The 23,116-nt window shown below is 34.9% G+C and overlaps 1 pseudogene; it reads right to left on the bottom strand.

Annotated features, from left to right (window-relative positions):
• Positions 1 to 344: 344 nt before the first annotated feature.
• Positions 345 to 5,963, bottom strand: LOC149201767 (putative glutathione S-transferase MSR-1 pseudogene; annotated as a pseudogene).
• Between the last annotated feature and the right edge of the window lie 17,153 nt (positions 5,964 to 23,116).

The following is a 23,116-nucleotide window of genomic DNA, read 5'->3' as shown; positions in this document are numbered from 1 at the left end:
ATTCATATATAAAGTCAAAAACTAATGAACAATATCTTTGGGGACCAATACCAGGAAAAGAAAAACTCTAAAACATACAATAGACCACACCTTTTAAATTGAGATAATCAAAATACAGCTACAGCGGAATGAACGGTAAGAAAATTAGCATTTCTGCAATAAAATATAATGATATAGATCTTTCAAGATACAACTTTTTTAAATTTTAATGTGGGAAAACGTTTTCACTCTAGCCGTAATAACGGGGAATTTAAGTTCATGTTCCATCGATAATCGTGGTAGTAATAAAATTGAAATTATAAATCTACATAGTACAGGAAATTACAGTTTAGCGTAGTTGAAATAGTACACCAATACTAACCTACTTTGAAACTACAAAGTGCAGGAAATTACAGCTCAGTCTCTGCTTTAAAATACCCAGCAGGATAATGCTTTTTAAAAAATTCCCGTAGGTTCAGAGTGTATTCGAGCAGCCATTCTGCATTGGGAACGGAGGCCACCACATCGGGATCCTCTCCCATGGTGTTCAGCCATTCGTGCATACGGCCGCACTGCTCCGGCCCAGGGAATTTTAGCTGCCCTAGGGCCTCAAATGAGGGCAGCCATGGAACCAGGGGCGCAAGAGCCACATCCGCCAAGCTCATCTTGTCGCCCAAGAAATAAGGCCCCCTCTGTAAGGCCTTCGTATCCGCGGTACGGTTGGGCGTGCGATATGCGACGGGCGTGCGATGTGCGATGGGCGGGCGCGACATAACCAAAGTGCGGAGGAAAAGCGACGAACACAAGAGCTAAGTGCGACGATACACAAGGAGCGCGCGACACTTAGTGAAAAATGCGTGGAGGCAAGGAGTTTATACCTTGGCTTGGAGAAGCCTTGCACGATGGCAAGGCCGACTTATGTAATGGAGACATGTGTGGGCGTATGTGCATAGTTGTGGGGTCGGCCATGGGGCTGCACACCCCCTTAACACATACGTATGATGCATATAAGTATATGAGCATGAAGCTCATTCCAAACAAGCATTCGCTCACAAGGCCTTCGCATAAGGAAGAGGAAGTGCGCAGTTTGGTAAAGGTAATGCGCACATCTCATGCGCATTAGACTTGGAGGTTGCGCAGGTTGTCTTAGTTGAAGGTTGGCAAGAAGTGCCATGTGTTGGGTGAATCCTGAAGGACGGTTTTGTGCAGAACTTAAGGTGGAGTTCTAGGTGTCTCGGGTGAGCACCCTCCTACCGTGTGAAGTTGGCACAAGTATTGTAAAGGCTGTTCTATGCCTTGATTGTAAAATATTCTAAGTATAGACTTGGAGTTTTGCCAAGTATACTTGATGATTGTATTATTGAAGAAATACTGATTATAATATATTGTTGGGCAGACTTGTTCGGGAGTTGCCCCTCCCCTTTATACTTGTTTGCAATTGTTGATGTTCTTGGTTAATTGCATGATGATAATGAATGAGTATGGGCTTCATTAAGTATAAAGGATAATTGCATTTTACTTGGTTGCAAAAAACAAACTAAGTAAGGACAAGTGAATTAGGCGTAGTCCACGAAGGTGAGTATTGGTGAAAAGAAAGCGTTCGGTGGTGCCACACCTCGCTATAAGCGGTTGAAAGACTACCACAGGTGTAGGGGCGTGACAAGTGGTATCAGAGCAAGGTTTGCTCGTGAAGGTTTGAAGTTGATGACAGGTGATATTGAGGCTTGAACAGGTTCAGGTGTTGAAGCATTTGAAGGTAGTTTCAAGACTCGGTTTGAGCAGGGTTGCTCGTGACAGGTACTGCAGGTGAAGGAAACCGTTTCACATGAAGTGGAACAAGGGTTGGTTCTAATTGCAGGTGACTTGGTGAAGCTATTGGATGGTCGAAACTAGATTGCAAAGGAGAAAGAAGCTGTTAGAGATGGCAGTCGAATCTCAGGCTGGGTCTAGTCACGTTATGAAGGATACTACTATTGGGTTCATTGAAAAGGTGTTGGAAAAGATGGAGAGTATGGAGACTTCTTGGGATAAGAAGATGGACTTGTTTGCTAAAGAACAAGAGGCCAACTTGAAGACAAAGGAAGAGCTCGATGAACTCCGAACACAGTATGAGTACACTGATCTTATGTGTACACAACTTGAAGTAAGGGTCAAAGAGGTTGAAGAAGCAAGGGATCAAGGTCTTGCAGAGATCGTGAACTTGAAGAAAACTCTTGACGAAGCCAAGGATGAGATAGCGGTGTTGAAGAAGGCAGTGAGGCATAACTCAGGTGGAGGAGTACCTCATGTGAAGGTCAAGGAACCGGAATCTTATGATGGCACAAGGAATGCAAAGACTCTTGGCAACTTTCTATGGGACATGGAGCAATACTTGGAACGATTGGGTCTATCTGATGATGAGACAAAGGTCAAGGTAGCTGCTCAGTTCTTAACAAAGGATGCTAAGATGTGGTGGCGAAGGAGGTTGGATCAGATTGCCAATGGTAGTGCTGATGACATTACTTCGTGGGATGACATGAAGAAGGCTTTGCAGACTCATTTCAGTCCTCAGGATGAAACATGGGAAGCAAGGACGAAGATTAAGTACATAAAGCAGACCGGAAGCCTACAAGCATATCAGCGGGAGTTTGCAAGTGCAGCTCTGGAACTTCCTGACATGGCGGAGAGGGACAAGGTGTTCAACTTCATTATTGGGTTGAAGCCTTGGACACGCAATGAAGTGAAGAGGCAGAAGATTAGGACACTTGAAGAAGTTTTTGCTGCTGTTGACAGGTTGGTGGAGCATTATGATGAGACTTCTGATGATAGGAAGAAGAAGTCTGATAAACCGAAAGATAAGAAGAAGGAAGATGCTTCGAAATCGGATGATAGTTCGAAGACGAAGAAACCCTTGAAGTGTTGGATATGTGCTGGACCACATATGGTGAAGAATTGTCCTTCTAAACCAAAGGTGGCTGCTATTGCACAATCTGATGCGAAGAATGAAGGTGCTTCTGTGGGGATGATGCAGATACTTGGTGCTTCTGCTACTACGGAGGTGGTCTCTAGGAGGGATCCTGAAAGGAACAGATTGGAGTATGTTTAGATGAAGGTTGGAGGTGATGATATACTCACTATGGTGGATAGTGGGCCTTCTCACAACTTCATGAGCGAAGATACTGCGAGAAGAGTTGGACTGAAGTTTGTACCGGCAAAGGCACAAATGAAGATAGTGAATTCTCCTCCTATTGAGATTCTTGGTATAGCTGAGAGGGTGGACACTACACTTGGTGAATGGAACGGGAAGGTGGACTTCACTATAGTGCGGATTGATGACTATGAAGCTGTATTGGGGATGGAATTTATGAAACAATTTGAGGCTATGATTGTTCCACATTTGAGGAAGCTCTACATTTACGATGGAAGGGAAGATGTACCCATTGGTGTTCCAACCATTGGTGTAACAAGGCCTGATTGTAAATTGGGAGTGATGCAAATGGAAGATAAGGAGAAGGTGAACAAGCGATTGTCTAGTGTTGAGGCAAAGCTTGTGGAGCAGTCATTGGTCATTAGATCACTTTCAGATAGCATCTTAGATTTGACAAGAAGGCTAGAGCTGGTGGAGGATGATGATGATGATGAGGAGGTGTATGTGAGGCCGGATGTCCAGAAGGAAGACGGGGTTGCTTATCTACAAAGGATGGAGATTGAGGATCCTGATAGATGGATTGAGTTGATTAGTGAGGGAGAGCCTTTAGGCTCTACTCCCTCTACATCTTCTTAGATGGATGGAGAAGATGGGGATCATTGTTAGCTGCTCATGGCAGTGAGTCCTTAAACATGTTTGAGCAGGTATGACTGATGGTGCAGGGATAGCTTGGCATCAAGCATCATAACATGTTGCAAATGGATGGGGTTTCCATGGACCTGAGCATGGATTATGGTGATAGATTCTTGATGAGTTGAGGATGTGGCAGATGTTTGAGGAACAACGGATGATGGCATGAGGATGTTCACTCTCATGGATTGAGCGTGATGGTTGGATTAGCTACCCAACTAGTTCAGACATGGGATCGCGAAGTGTGCAGAAATGTGTTGGAATTTTGTTGGAGTATCATGACAGAGGTTCACATGATGACACATAATGAGGTCGACACGAGATGTTGCAGTGGAGATTGTGACAGAAGAGTCGATGATCATGGATCGAGATGATATCTGATGGGGAAACATACCGTAGAGGTACATACCTTGGTATGGATATCTTGGTGGCAGTTAGTCACTAAGGTGAGACATGATGGAGATGGAGTTCTATATATGTTGCAAGGATGTTTGCCTTATATGGGGGAGTCGACATCATGGATGATGATGATCTTGGTGGATGGCTACCGAGATGGTATGTTGTCGAGGACGACAACGATTTCAGGTGGAGGAGGATGTAAGGCCTTCGTATCCGCGGTGCGGTTGGGCATGCGATATGTGACGGGCGTGCGATGTGCGACGGGCGTGCGATGTGCGATGGGCGTGCGAAGTGCGACGGGCGGGCGCGACATAACCAAAGTGCGGAGGAAAAGCGACGAACACAAGAGCTAAGTGCGACGATACACAAGGAGCGCGCGACACTTAGTGAAAAATGCATGGAGGCAAGGAGTTTATACCTTGGCTTGGAGAAGCCTTGCACGATGGCAAGGCCGACTTATGTAATGGAGACATGTGAGCGTATGTGCATAGTTGTGGGGTCGGCCATGGGGCTGCACACCCCCTTAACACATACGTATGATGCATATAAGTATATGAGCATGAAGATCATTCCAAACAAGCATTCGCTCACAAGGCCTTCGCATAAGGAAGAGGAAGTGCGCAGTTTGGTAAAGGAAATGCGCACATCTCATGCGCATTAGACTTGGAGGTTGCGCAGGTTGTCTTAGTTGAAGGTTGGCAAGAAGTGCCATGTGTTGGGTGAATCTTGAAGGACGGTTTTGTGCAGAACTTAAGGTGGAGTTATAGGTGTCTCGGGTGAGCACCCTCCTACCGTGTGAAGTTGGCACAAGTATTGTAAAGGCTGTTCTATGCCTTGATTGTAAAATATTCGAAGTATAGACTTGGGGTTTTGCCAAGTATACTTGATGATTGTATTATTGAAGAAATACTGATTATAATATATTGTTGGGCAGACTTGTTTGGGAGTTGCCCCTCCCCTTTATACTTGTTTGCAATTGTTGATGTTCTTGTTTAATTGCATGATGATAATGAATGAGTATGGGCTTCATTAAGTATAAAGGATAATTGCATTTTACTTGGTTGCGAAAAACAAACTAAGTAAGGACAAGTGAATTAGGCGTAGTCCACGAAGGTGAGTATTGGTGAAAAGAAAGCGTTCGGTGGTGCCGCACCTCGCTATAAGCGATTGGAAGACTACCGCAGGTGTAGGGGCTTACACTATCGATCCGATAGCCCTCATCCCCTCCTCCAGCGTTACAAACTGCTCCACGATTTCTTTCCGTGCGGTCGCATGCTCTTCCCCGAACCGTTTCGTGAGCTTGAGCCCTGTCTCTATGAACTGCCCACGTACAAACACAAGCAAACAAAAAACAAGGGAGGCGTCAGAATGGCGAGCGGTGGAGAGAAAACAAAGTGGAAAAGGGGTCAAAAGGCAACCTTCTTGTTGGTCAGAAGGCAACCTTCTTGTTGGCGAAGTCTGCCCAGAATCGAGTGAGTGACCTGTCGTAAGCAGAGCCTGGCAAAAGTGAGCGCGTGGTATGGGAAGGCGGCCAGGCTTCCTCGATGTACTCGAGTATCACTAGCGACTGGGAGACAGGTTTTCCATTGTGGATGAGCACGGGGATCTGCTTGTGCACAGGATTCGAGCGCAGGAGGAGGTCGCTCTTAGTGTACAGGTTTTCCTGCACCTCCTCAAATTTGACGCCTTTCTTCCTAAGAGCAAGGGCGCAGCTCATTGCAAAGGGACTGATCCGTATCAACAACAACTTCACTCCTACTGAACCCATCTTCACCCCCTCTTGCATTTCCACCTCCTCCATATATATAGAGAGAGAGACTATCACGTTGGTTCTTTCATGTTTTTTCCGGTCCTATCTCGTTTCTTGTTCTGCTCTTATTTAATTTTTTAATATATATGGTGGGATAACCCATTATAATTGATTTCTAATAATGGACAGTCATCATTAATTGTTAGTGGTAATGGCATGTTTATTTATTATGATGATGGTGGTAGTGGTAATGGCATGTTTATTTATTATGATGATGGTGGTGGTGGTTAATGTCTACTGAGACCATACTATGGTTTATTGGACGTAAAGAAAGGAATTATTTAGTTTGATTTAAGATTTTATTTCTATACTCAAAAAGTTTGGAGAGAAGCCTTCTAGGTCACTGTAATTTTGACAACTTAAAAGACTAGGAAAGTTAGTATTGCAACAATGATTTTGAAACTGAGATCTAATGTGCGAGGAAGTGATTTTCATCCTCGATGTTTGTACGTATTCTCACAGAGATGGAGAACCTTTCCATCCATGGTGTTTTAGGAACTGCCCAACGACCCATTTCACTGTGGAGCTCATGAGAGTTCGTTCTAATCTTGGCTATATTAATTTTCTTCTTTGAGCTAGTTAAAACAGAGAGATACTTTTGATCTTCTAGGGTGGGGTTGATGACCTCTTTATAATCTCTTGATTTTCTTTTAGCTCCTAAATCTTTCTCACACTACATTTTTTCTTTGAACTTAGAAGTAACAATATTTTTAATGTTATTAATGTTTTGCAATGCAACATTCTTGTGGATCTCCCAATGGTTTAACCAGGCCTTGGTGTCTTTATACCAACCTGGTTTGAGCCTTAAGTGGTTTTGGCTGGAATTTAAAGCTAACTTAAGAAGTCTATGGTCTCCTATGTTATTGGATTTGTGCTTGTACAACAGAAGCCTAGTCATAGCTAGGCTCTCGATAGGGGAAAGTCCCACTTCTATAAGGAGAATAGGATAGGGTGTGTTTCTTTTAATTTTGAGGTTATACCTTATAAAATGCTCATGGATTTGCTCAATCATAGTTATTTATGGAAAATCATTTTACTTTGAACCATAGGTTAGTGGTCGGGCAAGTTTTCATTTTTGCTAAATGACTCTGAGTCTAAAACTGTTAACTTATTTATTTATATCTCAAAAAAAAATCTTAACCAAGCATAATCAATTTTAACTTATATTCTAAACCCTAATTGTTAGTCATAATTGAAAATAATAATATTAATAAAAAAAATTATATTAGGTGAAAACAAAAAAATTATTAATAAATTTAAACTCAAACTTTATAAAATTAATTAAAAGAAAAATATTAAATAAAAATTTACTAAATTTGATTTTAAAATAATATAAATAAAGACTAATTCTTTTGATTCTTTGATTTTAGGCTTTTGTGATCTATAATGAATGAATTAAGAAAATTCTTCTAAATCTGTCAAATCTTTTAAAATAATTAGATATAGAGAAATTTAACCCTATCTATATAAGAGACGCTGTGATATAAATATTATAATTAGATGTAGAAAAGTTTTTCCGTAACTATATAAGAGAGATGTTGTGATATAAATATTATAATTGGGTGTAGAGAAGTTTTACCATACCTATATAAGAGATGTTGTGACATAAATATGATCAATTATGTTTTTAGATAAAATTTTAAGTGCTATCTATCTCCACTATATCCAACCTCCTATGTAAAATTTATACCTATTTTTTTAGGTGATACACTTGATACTAAGTTATTGATTCTGAGTTTTAATTCAAATTGGATTGATGATTTTTTTGGTAGGAAAATACAAGCAATATGAAAGCAAGTTCCATCACCAACTCCGGTTTCTAAAATTTTGTTGTTTAAGATCGATTTGCAATAATCCTAATCGTGTATCAGAATTCTCCACCATTCACTTAAAAAAAAACAAAAAAAACAAACAAACAAATCCGATTGATTTAACAAGACTTTTTGAAAGACAAGAGAGCATCTAGATGCCTTTCATCGTGGGCTTCTACTTATGAAAGTGTGAATATACCTTCCTCCACCATGGGGCCATATAAGCCATCTAGGATAGGAGCATAGATATTGATAATGATGTACACGTATACCGTCTTCTTCGAAATCATGAGCTTGAGAATAGGGATGCACGATGCACAACTTGGCTGGACATTCAGTGAATCATATCACTTTGGCCGCAACACAGGGATTCGACGTCAGGACAATAATCGGCATGCTTGCGAGACCATGGCCTTTTATTAGATTTATAATTGAGCTCCACAGTTAAATAAATATTAATACTATTTCTATATATTTAAATTTCATATAAATTAAAATAAAGAAATATTAAAATATTAAGTGGACCATGGAAAAATCATAATATTCTGTACGACTATGATATGCTCTCATATGATTAATAATTAAAGAAACCTTTATTTAATTTAGTGTCTTTTTTAATTCACACATTTTAAAATGATAGGTTTATTTTAATTTTAAATTTATTAAACATCTAGAAATATTAAATTTTAAATTTAGTGAAAAAATTTTAAATTTAGTGAAAAAAACTAGGTTGTCAATACTTACTTGAAATTAAGATAATCTAAATTAAGTTTATTAACTAATTTACACAATCTTTATCTCAATGGTAAATTTATATTTCATCTTTATACATTATCAATTTATATATATATATATATAATTTTTTAAAGATATATTTAAATTTAAAATAATATTTCAAAGTTAAGTTTCACTAACACAATAAGTTGAAGATGAGTTTCTTTAGCAAGGCTACCCAGAATCAAATCTTACAAGGTGGTTGTGCCTATATTAAGGGAAGAAATATGCTAAAAATTTCAATCATTCTAATACTAATGTGGAATCAAATTACACAGGTTGCTTGTGCATGTGTTAGGGGGAAGAGATATACAAGAAATTTCAATCATCCTAATACTAATGTGGCCTAGAATAGATGTGATTCTCAGTTAAAACACCAAATTCTTAGTTAACTTTTAACGATTGCAATTTCTCAAACCACAAGTAAAAAATCACAAACAACTTAGAAAATGACAAAAAAAATTTAAAATTTAACAATTTTATAACTATATTTATAATATTTTAATATAAATAAATTTACAACCATTTATAATATTTTAAATTAAAAAAATATATAATTTATAATATTTTCATTTTAATAATTATTTTTCCATAATATAAAAGAGATGTATATCTTCATTTGAATAAATTTACAACCATTTATAATATTTTAAATTTAACACAAATATATATTTATAATATTTTCATTTTAATAATTATTTTTCCATAATATAAAAGAGATGTATATCTTCATCTTTTACATATTCTCTCTGCACGATGATCCTTTTTCTCTCAAACTTGCAACAACCCATTATCATAATTCTATCTAACCATAGTCTTCTCTAAAGGACACTTAATCTTGGTATACAACCAAGACAAGTGGGGCTGGGAAATCGTCTTCTACTCTTAATTTTATGATAATTTTCTTCTCCTTATTTACATAGATGTGATATATAATATTTGTAATATCTATATAGATTTGAGATATAATATTTAAAATAATTATAAAGTCAAAAAATATCAATAATATATAAGTATTGAAATAATTTTTTTATTAATATATTGTAATATTTTCAAAACATTTGGGGTTGGTAAAAAGTTATATTATTTATTTTAATTTTTTTAACCGTTACGAATTAAAAATTAGTTATCAAATTGATTGTAACGATAATAAAAGTAAAGTTCAGTTGAAATCATGTACAGACATAGTAATTTTTGGTGGATATATCATTTGTTCTTCATTTTTCTTATTTGAATTTTCTCTTTTGTGCTTTCATTTGTATTTTCGACCTTGGTGTAATGGTTGATTTCTTTATAGAGACATGGCATGCCGATTGAAAATCCCTCATCAACAGAATGAAAATGTTACGATGGGGCAAGCCGACAAGCAGAGTTAAATCATGTAACTATGAGAAGTGACACTCCATCACCTTTGTGTGTTAGGCACGACTGCCATGATAAGTGGAATCTCATCCTTTCGAGATTGATTATTGAGGTTGTGAGTATTGTTTGCTCTGCCAACTAAAAGAATAAATTGTTGCAGAAAAGCAATGCGACTATATGAAAGAGGACAAAAACACAAACGAGAGGATCTCACGTCAAAAGAAAAAGATAAGTTGTTGGGAATAATACTAAGAGGGGGTGAATCTGTATTTAAAAATCAATAACTTTTTCCATTTCACAATCAAATTTATATACGCTACTTCAGTGAAGGGAACTTGTGTGTGCACGCAACTGCTCTTAAGCCAACCAACATATATCTAGTGAACTTATGATTCAGTTAATTCATCATATGTTAATCTTTAATCAGTGCATCAGTTATTTATTAAACATTAAATAGTAACCATGTGCAGTAATAATGAAATAAACCATCACACACAAGAAACACACATGAACACCAAGATTTAAGGTGGAAACCCAATATGGGAAAAAAAACCACCTGTTGTTGTTGTCTCTGTCTTCTTTTAATATAAAGAATAATATGTTTACGATCTTGTACTGGTGAAAACTCATAGCAGTACGCAGACACCTACTTGCAGAAGGCTACAACGTTCTCTCGTTCTCCAACTTTTACTGGAAGGGAGCTACAACCCCCTGGCTCTTGTACTGGATAATATGTTTACTAGTATGTAGGCGTCGGCCTACCATATTCACTCGTTCTCCAACTGCTACTGGAAGGGAGCTCCAACCCCATGATCTAATCACTAGCCACTACTGGCAGGAATATTTGACTTCCTCATTGAAGGCTCCAACCCTAGGTATCCTCCTGGGACCACGTTTCATAAATTTTCAGACTAGATACTCTTAGTACACATCAACACAATATGAAGGCCATGTTTCATCAAATTTTCACACTGGACCCATCAGTAACATTGAAGCTCAAAATTAATCACCATTGCAATACAACCATCAAATACATCTACATCAACCAATAATTGAAACCCAATCATAAATCTCTGATATAGCTGAAACCTAATCATCAATATCTGAATCAACCACAAGAAACTCAATCATTAATATCTTAATCAACTAATCATTGAAACCTCAATCAACCCACGCTTAATCAAAATTCGACCGATCAACTAAAATAGACAGATCACTATAACCAGTACACAGATCTGAACCCTGAATGTTACATCAACGACCAGAACCAACTGCAACCTCAAAAATCATATGTCATAATGTATACACTACTTCAATGAAGCCAACCTACATCTATACACTACATCAATTAACCCAACCTACGTATAACTCTAAAAGTACTAAATCATAAACCTCTGAACCAAAATTGTACCAACCAATGACATTATGAAGATCTATTGTCATATTACAGAGATCTAAACAGACAGGAGCAAATATCACCCTTCTCACTTAATCAATCAATCAATTAGACTCAATCTCCTTATGCATTCAGTTCTACTTTCATATCTAAGAAGACATCATTAACAAATAGTAGTAAAACAAAAGCATTGATGAGATAGATTAGTCATCTCTAAACATCAAGATTTTCTTTTGCATATGATACTTGGAAGAGCCAAACCAGCGTGTATATGCACCTTCACCAAAGGGAACTAGCGTATAGATCTGCAAATACATATTTATAACTTCGCAGGCATTCCAAACTTCAAACATACCCAAATCATAACATTTAAAGGAAAAAACATTTGTCAGCCCTCATATCTAGCCTATCCATTATTAGATCACATAATGATAAGTAATTATGATCCTGACCCATCATTAGATCTCATCCATCATTAAACACTCAGGTGCACACTTAGATCAGATCAAGCAAAGCATAAAAAACCCATAACATGCATATTTTCTTTTGATCTAACACTTCATAAAATATTCATTACTTGTGCACTTAGCCCTTTGACCTTCTCCTCCTTGTATAGTTTTAGCCTTTCTCAATACCTTGGACCAAAACAACACATAGAACATGTGGTATTCTTAGACAGGATCAAGTAACCGTTATTCCGCTCAATATTGTGGGCCAATACTATGGTATTGACCCTGTGTATTATTTTAACTTTAATTTACCTTAATTTTCCATCCCATACGCACTTTTCATCTTTTGAAAGTGTGTGCTTACATATACGCTCTTTTTATCTAGTGAACCCACTTGTATATGCTCTTTTTATACAACTTAACATACCTGAAAAAATTCTTTTTCCTCAGTTTCTTGATTCTGATATGTAGTCCTTTGTTCCATCATCATGTTCTTTTGTATGATTACTTTGTTACCTCTGAATAGACTTTTTATAAAGTGATTTTCCATTCTATATTACTTCTGAGCTGATTCCTTTGAACTTCCCTTCATTATGTCATATCTGTAAACACAACTGCCATGCATTCTATCATATCCTGTTTATACTTTTATCAATTAGTTCATTCATCAAAGAACAATTGTTATCAAGGACAACACACACTAACAATCTCCCTATATCAAACCTTTGATCATCGTCATTTTTTCACCTTTGATGTATCCTGTAGATTCATCTAGTTACCATATACTTGTTCTGCTACAAGTGGGTTGCCATCAGGTATGACACATGCATCATAATGCCAACATAAGTATATTGTTAGTTTTATTTAAGAAGAATATTCATTTATATTTCTTAATAAATAATATGTGTCTAGGCATTTGTTATCTACATTAAATTCTGGAAATAGAAAAACTCTTCATGAACTACTGTGCACAAAAAATTAAATAAGGTTTTAGCTATTATTATGGTATTTCTTGAAATGAATGTGCTCATATGCACAATAGCTATTCTGCTAATTTTCTCTAAGAATAAATATGCATCTATTATTTTAATTTTATTGGAAAGAGTAGATTATTGTGTGCACAAATAATAGTTACCTTATTAAATTCCTTGAAGAGGAATATATGCCTATTTTGTTAGATTTTTTTGAAGAGAAATATGCATAAAAGTATAACTATTGGGATGGATTTTCTTGAAAAAAAAAAAAATCATTTGCATGCACGAAAAGAATGTCTAATGTGTTATAATTCTTGAAAATAATATGAGAATATGTATTTGCATGCATGGGAAGAAAAGTTATCGCGTTTGTTTTCTTGGAAAGAACATGTGCACATATATTAATAATAGTATTCTTGAAAAGGGATTTGTGCACATAAATAATAACTATTGTATTAGTTACTTGGAAAGGATTTATGTGCACACAAACAATAACCATTGGGTGAATTCATGAAGATGAGTTACACTTCTAGGCCAAATGTGGCGATGAAATTTCTATTTTTTTCTCTTTTATTGAATTGAAGCCCTCGAAATTCATATAAGCATTCTGAATTTTGATTCGGAGTAAAAACACAATTTGTGGATAATTATGTTGTTGTCCTAATGATAATTTTTGCAAAAAAAAAATTTAGTGTCATATATTTTGTCAATTTTCCATTAAATGAAATGCTTGTCCTTTGCAAATTTTCACACTTCTTAAGATGTATGCGGGTGTTCGCGTAGCATAACTTAGTCTAAAATCTCTCTCTCTCTCTCTCTCTCTCTCTCTCTATATATATATATATATATAAGCATGATCTACACAAAGAGAATTAAGTTTTTCATATTAAAAATTTATTATTTTTATGCAATATTGTATATTTTATTATTTTTCGAAGTTGGCAAAGTAATATTTCAAATTTTGTTTTGTAGACGCATATGTCCGCGTAAGGGTTTTTTCAATTATTTAAATAAATTGAAAAAACAAGAGTACCCTTTTGAAGAGGGCTCATAAATGAAGATAGTGATTTTTATTTTTATTTTTTTCATTTTGTGTATTTTATGTTATTGATTTTTTATTTATCCCCTTTGAGATTGTTAAAAAAAATTCAAACATTATGTTTAAAATAAATTAGATGAAAAATATCATATCAATTTGAAAGTTTCAAACTCATATTCCATTGGATAGAGGATTCTTTCACATATACAACATGATCAACTTTTCCACTTAAGGGAAAATTCTGCCTTAAATCAGTTAAGGTACAAAATGTAGTTGTAGAGAAATCTATAGGAGTGTTAAAACTATGAGTTTTAGGACCTCAGTAGCTTGGTCGAGTGCTTAAAACACCCAATCAAGCGCTTGAGTTCTAAATTCAAATAGCCCGATGAAGTGTTAAATAAACCCTCAATCAAGTTGTGAATGTGGTTAGCTAATGGATCAATCGAACCATGCAAAAATAAATATGCACCAACTTTTATTTATGGCGTTTATGCTAAATGCTACGGACTAGGAGGTCAATCAAGATCCTATCTCGGGTTACATACGCACTCAATTAAGGGATCTTTTAAACACTCGGTCAAGCTATGTTTAAGCCCCTTAAGAAACTCAATTGAACATTTAAAAATTTCTCAAACGAGCTCTTTAAATGGCTCAATTGACTTTCATTTTTCCACAAAAATGTGCCCTCACATTGCCAAAAAGTGTAACCCAGCTCCATGCATATACCCTATTCTATTAGTTCTTGGAGACGAGTATGTGTTGTTAGTTTTCTCTAAAAGAATATATATATATATTTTCATGAAAAAGTAGTAATTATTGTGTTAACTTTCTTTTGGAAAGTTTATGAATTTATATGCAAGAATAATAGTTGTTATGTTAGCCTTATTTGAGAAAAATCCTTTTGGAGAAGAGGTTGAATTTACATGCACAAAGATCATAGTTAATGTGCTAGTTTCTCTTAAAGTTTGGTAGTTGCAATGGTTGCTCTTTTGAAAAGAATGTGTCCTATGCAATATAAAATAGTTAATGTGATATTTATCTTGGAAATATTGTCCTTGTTCTTATGTGAAGAGAGGGTAATAACCCTGGAGGTTCTTTAATATTATTGTGTTTTGTGGGTAGAAGTAGAATATAGTTATTTCCATTCTCATGATAGATGTAAAATATGGAAAAGGAAGCATGCCTTGGTTAACTTTATGTATTAACCATACATATGTAAAAATAAATAGACATGTTTTGGTAGTGGTGTACTTTTAATTAATGTATATGAAATGTTGTTAAAGGAGGCATGTCATGATATATTGTATACATTTTATGTACACACATGAATAGATGTTGAAACATCACTAATAACAATTCATTATTGGTTTCATTAATATTTGATGTAATCATGATATCAAAGTTTGCTAACAGTAATCGTCGCAGAAAAAATTGTGATTTATGCAAAAGATGGGTTATGTTTAACATTATGGAAAGAAAAGAGCTAGTGGTATACCCAGATTGAAGGAATTTCAACTGCGGGATAATCCACTGATGGGAAGAACCAAACCACGATGTTTTAATATTTATGGGTAAATGATATCATGATCATTATAATAGTTTCTAGATAGTTATGTTGTATTTAAGATGATTTTTATTTGTAATATTTTATGAAAATGGTTAAAGGATGGGCCCCCTTACAACCATTGAGTGAGGGGTGAACACCCTCATGATATTTTAATAAAATTAAATGGTTGTTGGTTTTCACCCTACGTGGTTTCTAGGGTATATCGGTGTTCAATGATGTGACTTACTATTGTGTCATTCTAATGATGTTGATTCCTTACATGATGTGATATTTACATTATCAAGTATGTGATTAACTAACCTAGATAAAAGAATCATGAAAATTATGCAAGGTTACATCAGGAAGTTTATGATAACATGTTGAAAGAGCGGATATTAAGTTATGTGACTTACTATTCCATTTTTAAAGTTTACTCAATGTATTGATGATGATTTAATCTAATGGTTGGTTAAGAAACATGGAATTCATATTATTACATTCTGTAAAAAAATTCTAATCCTATATATATCTACATGAGGTTACCAGGGGATGTTACAAGTGGGATTAGAGATGTTGGATTGTTACCATAATTTTTAACAACACTTACACATTAATAATAAGCAAATATTTTATATGGAAAGTTCTTGCATACGATTTTGTGCATAGTAATATTGTATGCAAGAAAACTACAATGATTGCAAAAGTGGATACTTGTTCAAAAATGCATGCATGTGTTTGCAAGTTCTTAAAACATATAAAGAACTTGGATCATGATACAGTAGTGTCATTAAAGTGACTGATTTTATGGTTCTACTAGCTTAATAATATAATTAACGGTAATCTGATGATGTTGATTACCATGTTTATTCAAATTTCACAACTTTACAAATTGATGAACGATGATGTTAATTGGCATGCATCTCATATTTAATAAGTATGTTAATTACATCTTTTACAAATCCATCCAGTGTGTGTGAATATTGTGGTGACAATACATAGTAAATCTAATAAAATAATTCCAAAAGGTTTTTGGAACATGGTGTTTTCATTATCGCTAAATGAAATTTGGATGACATATGAAACTATTAGCATCACTGACTTATTGAATCAAGAAAAGTCAATGTGATTGACTAAAATTGGTAATGTTGTATAATGATTATTGATTAGATGGATATGCATAAATGAAAGGTAATTTTGCATGAGTTAGAACTATGGGAATATCAATGATTAACTGTTGTTTTGGAAAAACAACTTCATGAATTTTTTTTTTTTTTTTTAATTTCCTTGGATGTAACATCTAGAAAATGTATTCTTATTTTTTATGGAAAATGTATTCTTATTTGTTATGCTTACCTTTAAAGAATAAAATTGATTTATTAAAAGTAACAAGACCAATACCTTTCTACATTGTTAAAGTGTCGAGAACATATATGCATGTGAAAGAAAAATGCATCTTAAATGTATTTGGAAAAAAAATTGTGAATAACAACATTTTGTAGAAGTTATGATTTAATTAAAAAGAGTTGTGACTAATGTTGTTGATGCAATTAAGGAGGAGTATCTTAATGGCAACATAAGAACCTATCAAAGATAAAACGTTGCAATGTGATTTGCAACTACAAATGAGAAGGTATAATGCTATAATATGCAAGATATGGTAATTATTTTCTAAATTACATGATGATTATTATGTGAAAAATATAAAATGAATACCAACTATATGATATGAGATCTCAATTATGATTTCCCGTCAAATTTACTTTTACAAATTATGAGACCCATGTTGAGGGTCAAATATCAATACATTATGTACATAAATGTTCCTTTTTCTTTAATGATAATGTGCATATGGCCATTTATGTAAATTACAATGAGAAAAGGTGTTAAAAGATAATTTCACGTGCCAAAACATTATGGGATAGTTTTGAAGGTCAAGGAGGCATTGGGATGATGGTAGTAGCCTACTCGTATTTCCTCTCCCTCGAGATAGATGATATTAGTAAGGGAAAATAGTTGGTAGAAATGGTGAGAGGGGAAAAGCCTGAGGCAACTCTGTTGATTTTGGAGCCTATTGGAGGCCCAAAATTCCTCATGGATAAGACGTTATCGGAGGAATAGACTAGACACTACCAAGATGAATCCTATATTGGAGTCAGTGTGGTCATTGTTAGAGAACTATCTGAGATATGAAAATGGCTCAATGTGGTTGTGGAAACTGGTTCCCATTGATTGGAAGGAGAATTATTTTTCAAATGTGGTTCTCATAGCAGAACAAATTAACTGATCAATTATGTGTTGTGTTAAAAATGAATTTTATATATGAATGTGTAAGAATTTTATGTGCATCTTTACAATAAAGGAGACTAGTGCTCGAAAAGGAATTACTAGAAGTGTAAGTTCCTTTATTTTATTACCAATCTTGTGAATGTCTTTACCAGAGGCTAAGATAAGTATGCACTTGGTGCAGTTATTAATCATTTCGATGATTAGAGAGATAGGTTCTCTCTGAATAATCGTGGAAGTATTGTGATTAAAATATCACCTAACATTCCATGAATGATTGATAGTTACAAGTATTTCATTTGATTGAAAATGTTGTGAATACAGGTAATGTGATTATGATTAAGAGATGTTAATTGGATTTGTTAATCATACATTACAACGTTCTTTCATTGGAGGTTGTGAAACCCACGGTCGCTTCACTTAATGAACCTTCTGAGATATCACGTGCATTTGTGGGATACTAAACAATACCCCTAATTTGACTACATATTAGAAAATACCTCTAAAAATCACATTATTTAACCCCCGTACCAATACTGTAACACCACTGTATTGTAAGTAAAACTTTGCTAACTAAACTAGGAAAAGTTAGGTCTGATATGTAACAAGAAAAGTAAATACTTCATTATTATATAAATAAAATAAATAAATCACTTGGAAAAGCGAGACACCAAGAGATGAGATTCTTGCCAAATCCTATTGGTGAATGGGAAGGGATAATTCTTTCATGATAAAGCTTCGAAATTAAATTCTAGATAAGGTTGATGGATTGGAGATAAATATCCATTGAGTTACTTAGAAAAACGTAAAAGCTTTGTAGGAGAGAGAGGTAATATTTTATGAGAAAAAGCCTCGCGGGAGAGAAAGGCGAGCTTGTCTAGGGAAAAGCCTAGGCAAATGGATAAAAAAGATCCATAAAATCGGGACACTGCTAATGGAAACCATATGATGAAAGAGGGTATTAAATACCCATTGCAGAGATCAACAGAGGGTAGTTGATCCATGACAAGAACTCTATGCTCGGGGGTGAATTGGAGGAAGTCAGTTCTAGGTTAGGTGGTGGTGCTCGATTCTCCAAGTGACATTGTTTCAATTACTCTTGTCTGAATCATTCACATGGGATGTACTATATGTTTACTCCTTACTTTTTATGTTTGTGAATATCTCAACATATGTGTATAGTTGTATGTGTTATATTTTTTTATTAGATGATTATATACAAGCGTATGTGACAACCATTGCATCTAAATTCAGACCCAGTTAAGTTTAGTAAAGAAACATAATATGTGGATCTTATGTAGTGTTGCTACTATCTTGTTTTTTGTATATTGAATAATCATCCTTGAGACAACTATGTAAATTGGGTAACTGTGGTTAAGGCTTAAAGCTGTATAAACTATGGTCCAGGTTATCTATGTTATGCATTATGTATCCAATGCTACTCTTTTAACTAATTGCGCATAATGCATAAGATACACATGTTAACATTACATGTGACCGTTGCAGTAGGACTATGATTGCATTATGGGCAATGCTAGGTTTAGTGTGAAGCTTTCATTTATGATGGTAGTAAGGTAGCAAATGAAGTAAGTCTTTATAGATAATCTTGTCGTGTTGAATGCCCATAGTTGATCATTCCTGTGAGTTATAATACGTGCATGAGGATTGAATTGGAAGCCTGTATTAAGGTTCTATTTATTGAACCTAATAGTCCACATCATGAATCTAGTAAAGCCTTGAAGGAGTTGTAGTATGGTGCCCAAGGGGTATGGCTCATTTCTTTGATGTTGAAATTTGAAGAATATGAGTATAGTGCATTATAAAGATTTGTTCATGTAATACTTGTGATGACTAATTGAATCTAACTTTAAATGGAGAAAATTCAAGGAATGGGAGCCTAGTAGGTAATTGTCAAATTAGGTGCACGAGGTATGTGACAAATGGTATCGAAGCTTTAAGTTCAAATATTGCGGCCTAAGCTCTAACCTACCTCTGTAGGGCCTCCAAAATGTATTCAAAATATCATCCACTTTCACCTTTATCGCCACCATTTCACTGACATGTCACAACTCCATGACCATATAACCTTTCATTAGCTTCCATTTTCATAATTATATGGGTTCCATTTGTGCTTTCCAAAAGCTAATGATTTATAGTATTTTAAGTGAATTTATAGTTACAAATTAGAAAAATGACATATACTTTCTAATACTTAAAAGTGGCTTGAGTTTTATGACATGTGTAGGTAATTTGGAAGCTTGCAAGGCACCCTTATGTGGCCTCCAATGCTCAAATTCGAATTCCCTTCAAGATATGGAAGGAGATTTGGATAAAGGTCAAAGAGGATATGTGTCTCATCATTACCTATTTGAGTTGTAACTCTATATGTGTCTTATCATTACCTATTTGAGTTGTAACTCTATGAGATATTCCAGGGATCTAGGGAGAGAATAATGGACCACCATTAATGAGGTAGCTTCTTATGTTTTTGTATAAATAGGAGAGCCTTCTCCTTTCAAAGGCATGTGTAAAGTTGGAAATACTTGGGTGTCCAAGTTAAGATTACTTATGAATGGAATTTAGATTTAGCACCATGCTCATGAGTGATGTTCACATCTTTCTTGTGATGATTGCATTAGGAACCTCTCAACTTGCCATCTCTCATTCTTTTGGATTGGCCACATACAATGTCTAAGATTTATTGTTTTTCATAGATTAAGATTTATTGTTTTCATAGATCAAGATTTATTCTTTTCATAGATTAAGATTTATTTCTCTCATATATATTCCTGTGTGAGAGGTTAAGAGTGATTGTTTTTATTTTCTTTCATATCTATGTGAGATGCTAAGAGTGATTGTTTTTATTTGCTTTCATATATAGAGGTTAAGAGTGATTGTTTTTATTTGCTTTCTTATGTAGAGGTCAAGAGCAATTGTTTTTATTTGCTTTCATAACTAGAGGTTAAGAATGATTGTTTTTGCTTTCATTTCATGTCATGTGGTTTTGATTATTCATTTCATAGGATCCTGATTTGATAATGCACACATGATCCCTTAGAGTAGATTTCAATTCATTTAATTTCAATTCCTACAAGTGTGAAAGATTAATATTTCAATTCCGAGTGATGTACTATAAGTGTACTATAATTTCTTTTGAATTGATTTTTGAATTAGAATAGGTGAATTTGGTTTGTCATTATTTGGTTTCGTAGTTAGATTGATCTAAATTGAAAGTTAATCTCTAGCATATACAGTGCATGCATGCTTCACAATTTTTACGAAACCCCTAGGTTGACAATTAAATGATAGGTAATTAATTTTCCTCAGCAACCTCTATAAGGTATGAATGAGATTTAGGTTCTAAACAAATAAGAGGATTCGCTAAAGGGTTTTAGTTATAAAATATATATAATAAAAATAATCCAGAAACCATAAGGTTGAAGTTAAATAGTTTGGAGGAGGAATTGGAAGCCATACCATGTGAATGTTATATTGATTTCTTACAATTAATGGAAATTCTGAGCTAAGATTATTTAAAATGACAGATTTTGAAATCGCTAAAGTAATATTTTAATGAGTGAAAGCCCTATATTTCTTGTCAAACATGTAACTAATTGTGTTTCTAATTTCATAATGGGATTGTTTAAAAATGAAAGTAGTTCGTCAGATCACTAGATAGTGAATGTGTTATGAAACCAGCTCAAGAAAAGATAGAAAAGATAGATCAATGCCTTAGAATTCAGCCTCTTCAAGGGGGTAACCTCCTTTACATTACATAAATGAACAATTCTTGGATGATACAAATGAAAATACCTCCTTTCTATATATAGGAGTCTAAGGGGTCATAACATAATCAAAGCCGACATAACAATAATAATGTAAGGGCACAATAATAACAATAGTGGGCTTCTATGTGGCACATTAGTAACAATATGGGCACTACATGGGTACATAAATATAATAAGTGGGTTTTACTAATTACAATAAAGGGTTACACTAGTAGTATAGGGGCCTAACATACCCCTCTCCTTAAAAAAGTGTTGTCCTCAACGCTTAAGTAGTTCTTGATGCTTCTGTATAAAATTCTTCTCCTCCCATGTGGAATCTTCAGCAGGTAAGTTCTTCCACTTGAGGAGATACTCTAAAATTGATTGATTTTGTAGCTATCGGGTTCTTGTTTCTGTGACTGCTCCAGGTTCCAATATGATTTTTCCTTCCTCTTCAATTTCTGGCAATATTGTTTGAATGGGATCTTTTGCAACTTTTGAATAAGTGGCCATACTTCTTCATCCTTCTTCCATTCATCCCTTGCTTCGTTTATCCAATCTGGTTGGATAATAGAAATAGCACAAAACAATGCTTCCATATCCTCATCCTTGAAGAGTCTTCCCATTAAGTAAGGTCGCCATTTTTTAAGTGCATGTAGTATTGCTAACATTTCCTTCTCATAAATAGCTTGCTTGAGATGTAGCAGTAAAAATACCCAATCACCTACATCAAAAAAAATTTCACTACAATGTTGATCTACCTGTTGTTTCGTCTAATTTTGCACCGAAGTGGCGTTATCCTTTAAAAGTTTGAGAGCTTGTTGTTGATGCTCAATGTGATCTTTCTATGATTGAACCTTTTTCTTCTTGATATGTCCTTCTATCTCTAAAGTTTGAGGAGTGGTAATTTCTTCCAATCCTTTACATGATATGGGCGGATTCATTTCTTGATGCTTGATGTGATCTTCCACTTCTTGAACATTTTTCTTCTTGATATGTCCTTCTATCTTGATAGTTTTAGGAGTGGTAATTTCGACCAATGAATTACAAGATATGGTTGGATTCATTTCTTCTTTCTCGATGTGATCTTTCACTTCTTGCACCTTTTTCTTCTTGATATTTCCTTCTATCTTGAGAGTTTTAGGAGTGGTAATTCTTGCCAATGCTTTACAAGATATGGTCTGATTCATTTCTTCTTTCTCTGGGGTGGGGTCCTAACGTATATCCTCTTCTTTTGATGTTTCTTGATCCTTTTCTTCCTCCTCTTCATATTCTATGTAAAATAATTTCTTCTCAGCACACTTATGACCTTTAGTGCATTTGCTATCACAATTGTAACAAAGCCCTTTTTCTCTTTTTTCTTCCAATTGTTGTGGTGTAACCCTTGTAGGTTGTGGAAGGCTGGGAGAAACAACACTTCCATCTTTATAGTTGTGAGGGGTATGCTTCCTGGTTTCCATAATTTTGCTTTCCACTATGTCACAAATCCCTTTTACTCTTTCCAATTGTTGTGGTGTTGCTCTAAAGAAGGTGTTGCTCTTTGTATCCTCATAATGTGCTATCATTTCCTCCATGAAAATTGACCACGTAACAAGTTGTTTACGAGAACAAAGCCCTTCATACCATAAAAATTGATCTGGTTCTAAATATGAAGATGCAATACATACCTTTTGTAACAGTGGTACACCATGTAGATCAAAATATTGCTCC

This window comes from Pinus tabuliformis, chromosome 2_1 (assembly GCF_031772625.1).
Source record: "Pinus tabuliformis cultivar Carrire ecotype Pingquan chromosome 2_1, CPIR1, whole genome shotgun sequence".
Taxonomy (NCBI): domain Eukaryota; kingdom Viridiplantae; phylum Streptophyta; class Pinopsida; order Pinales; family Pinaceae; genus Pinus; species Pinus tabuliformis.
Note: the sequence above shows the minus strand (reverse complement) of the source record. Positions and strands in the feature narration are given on the sequence as shown.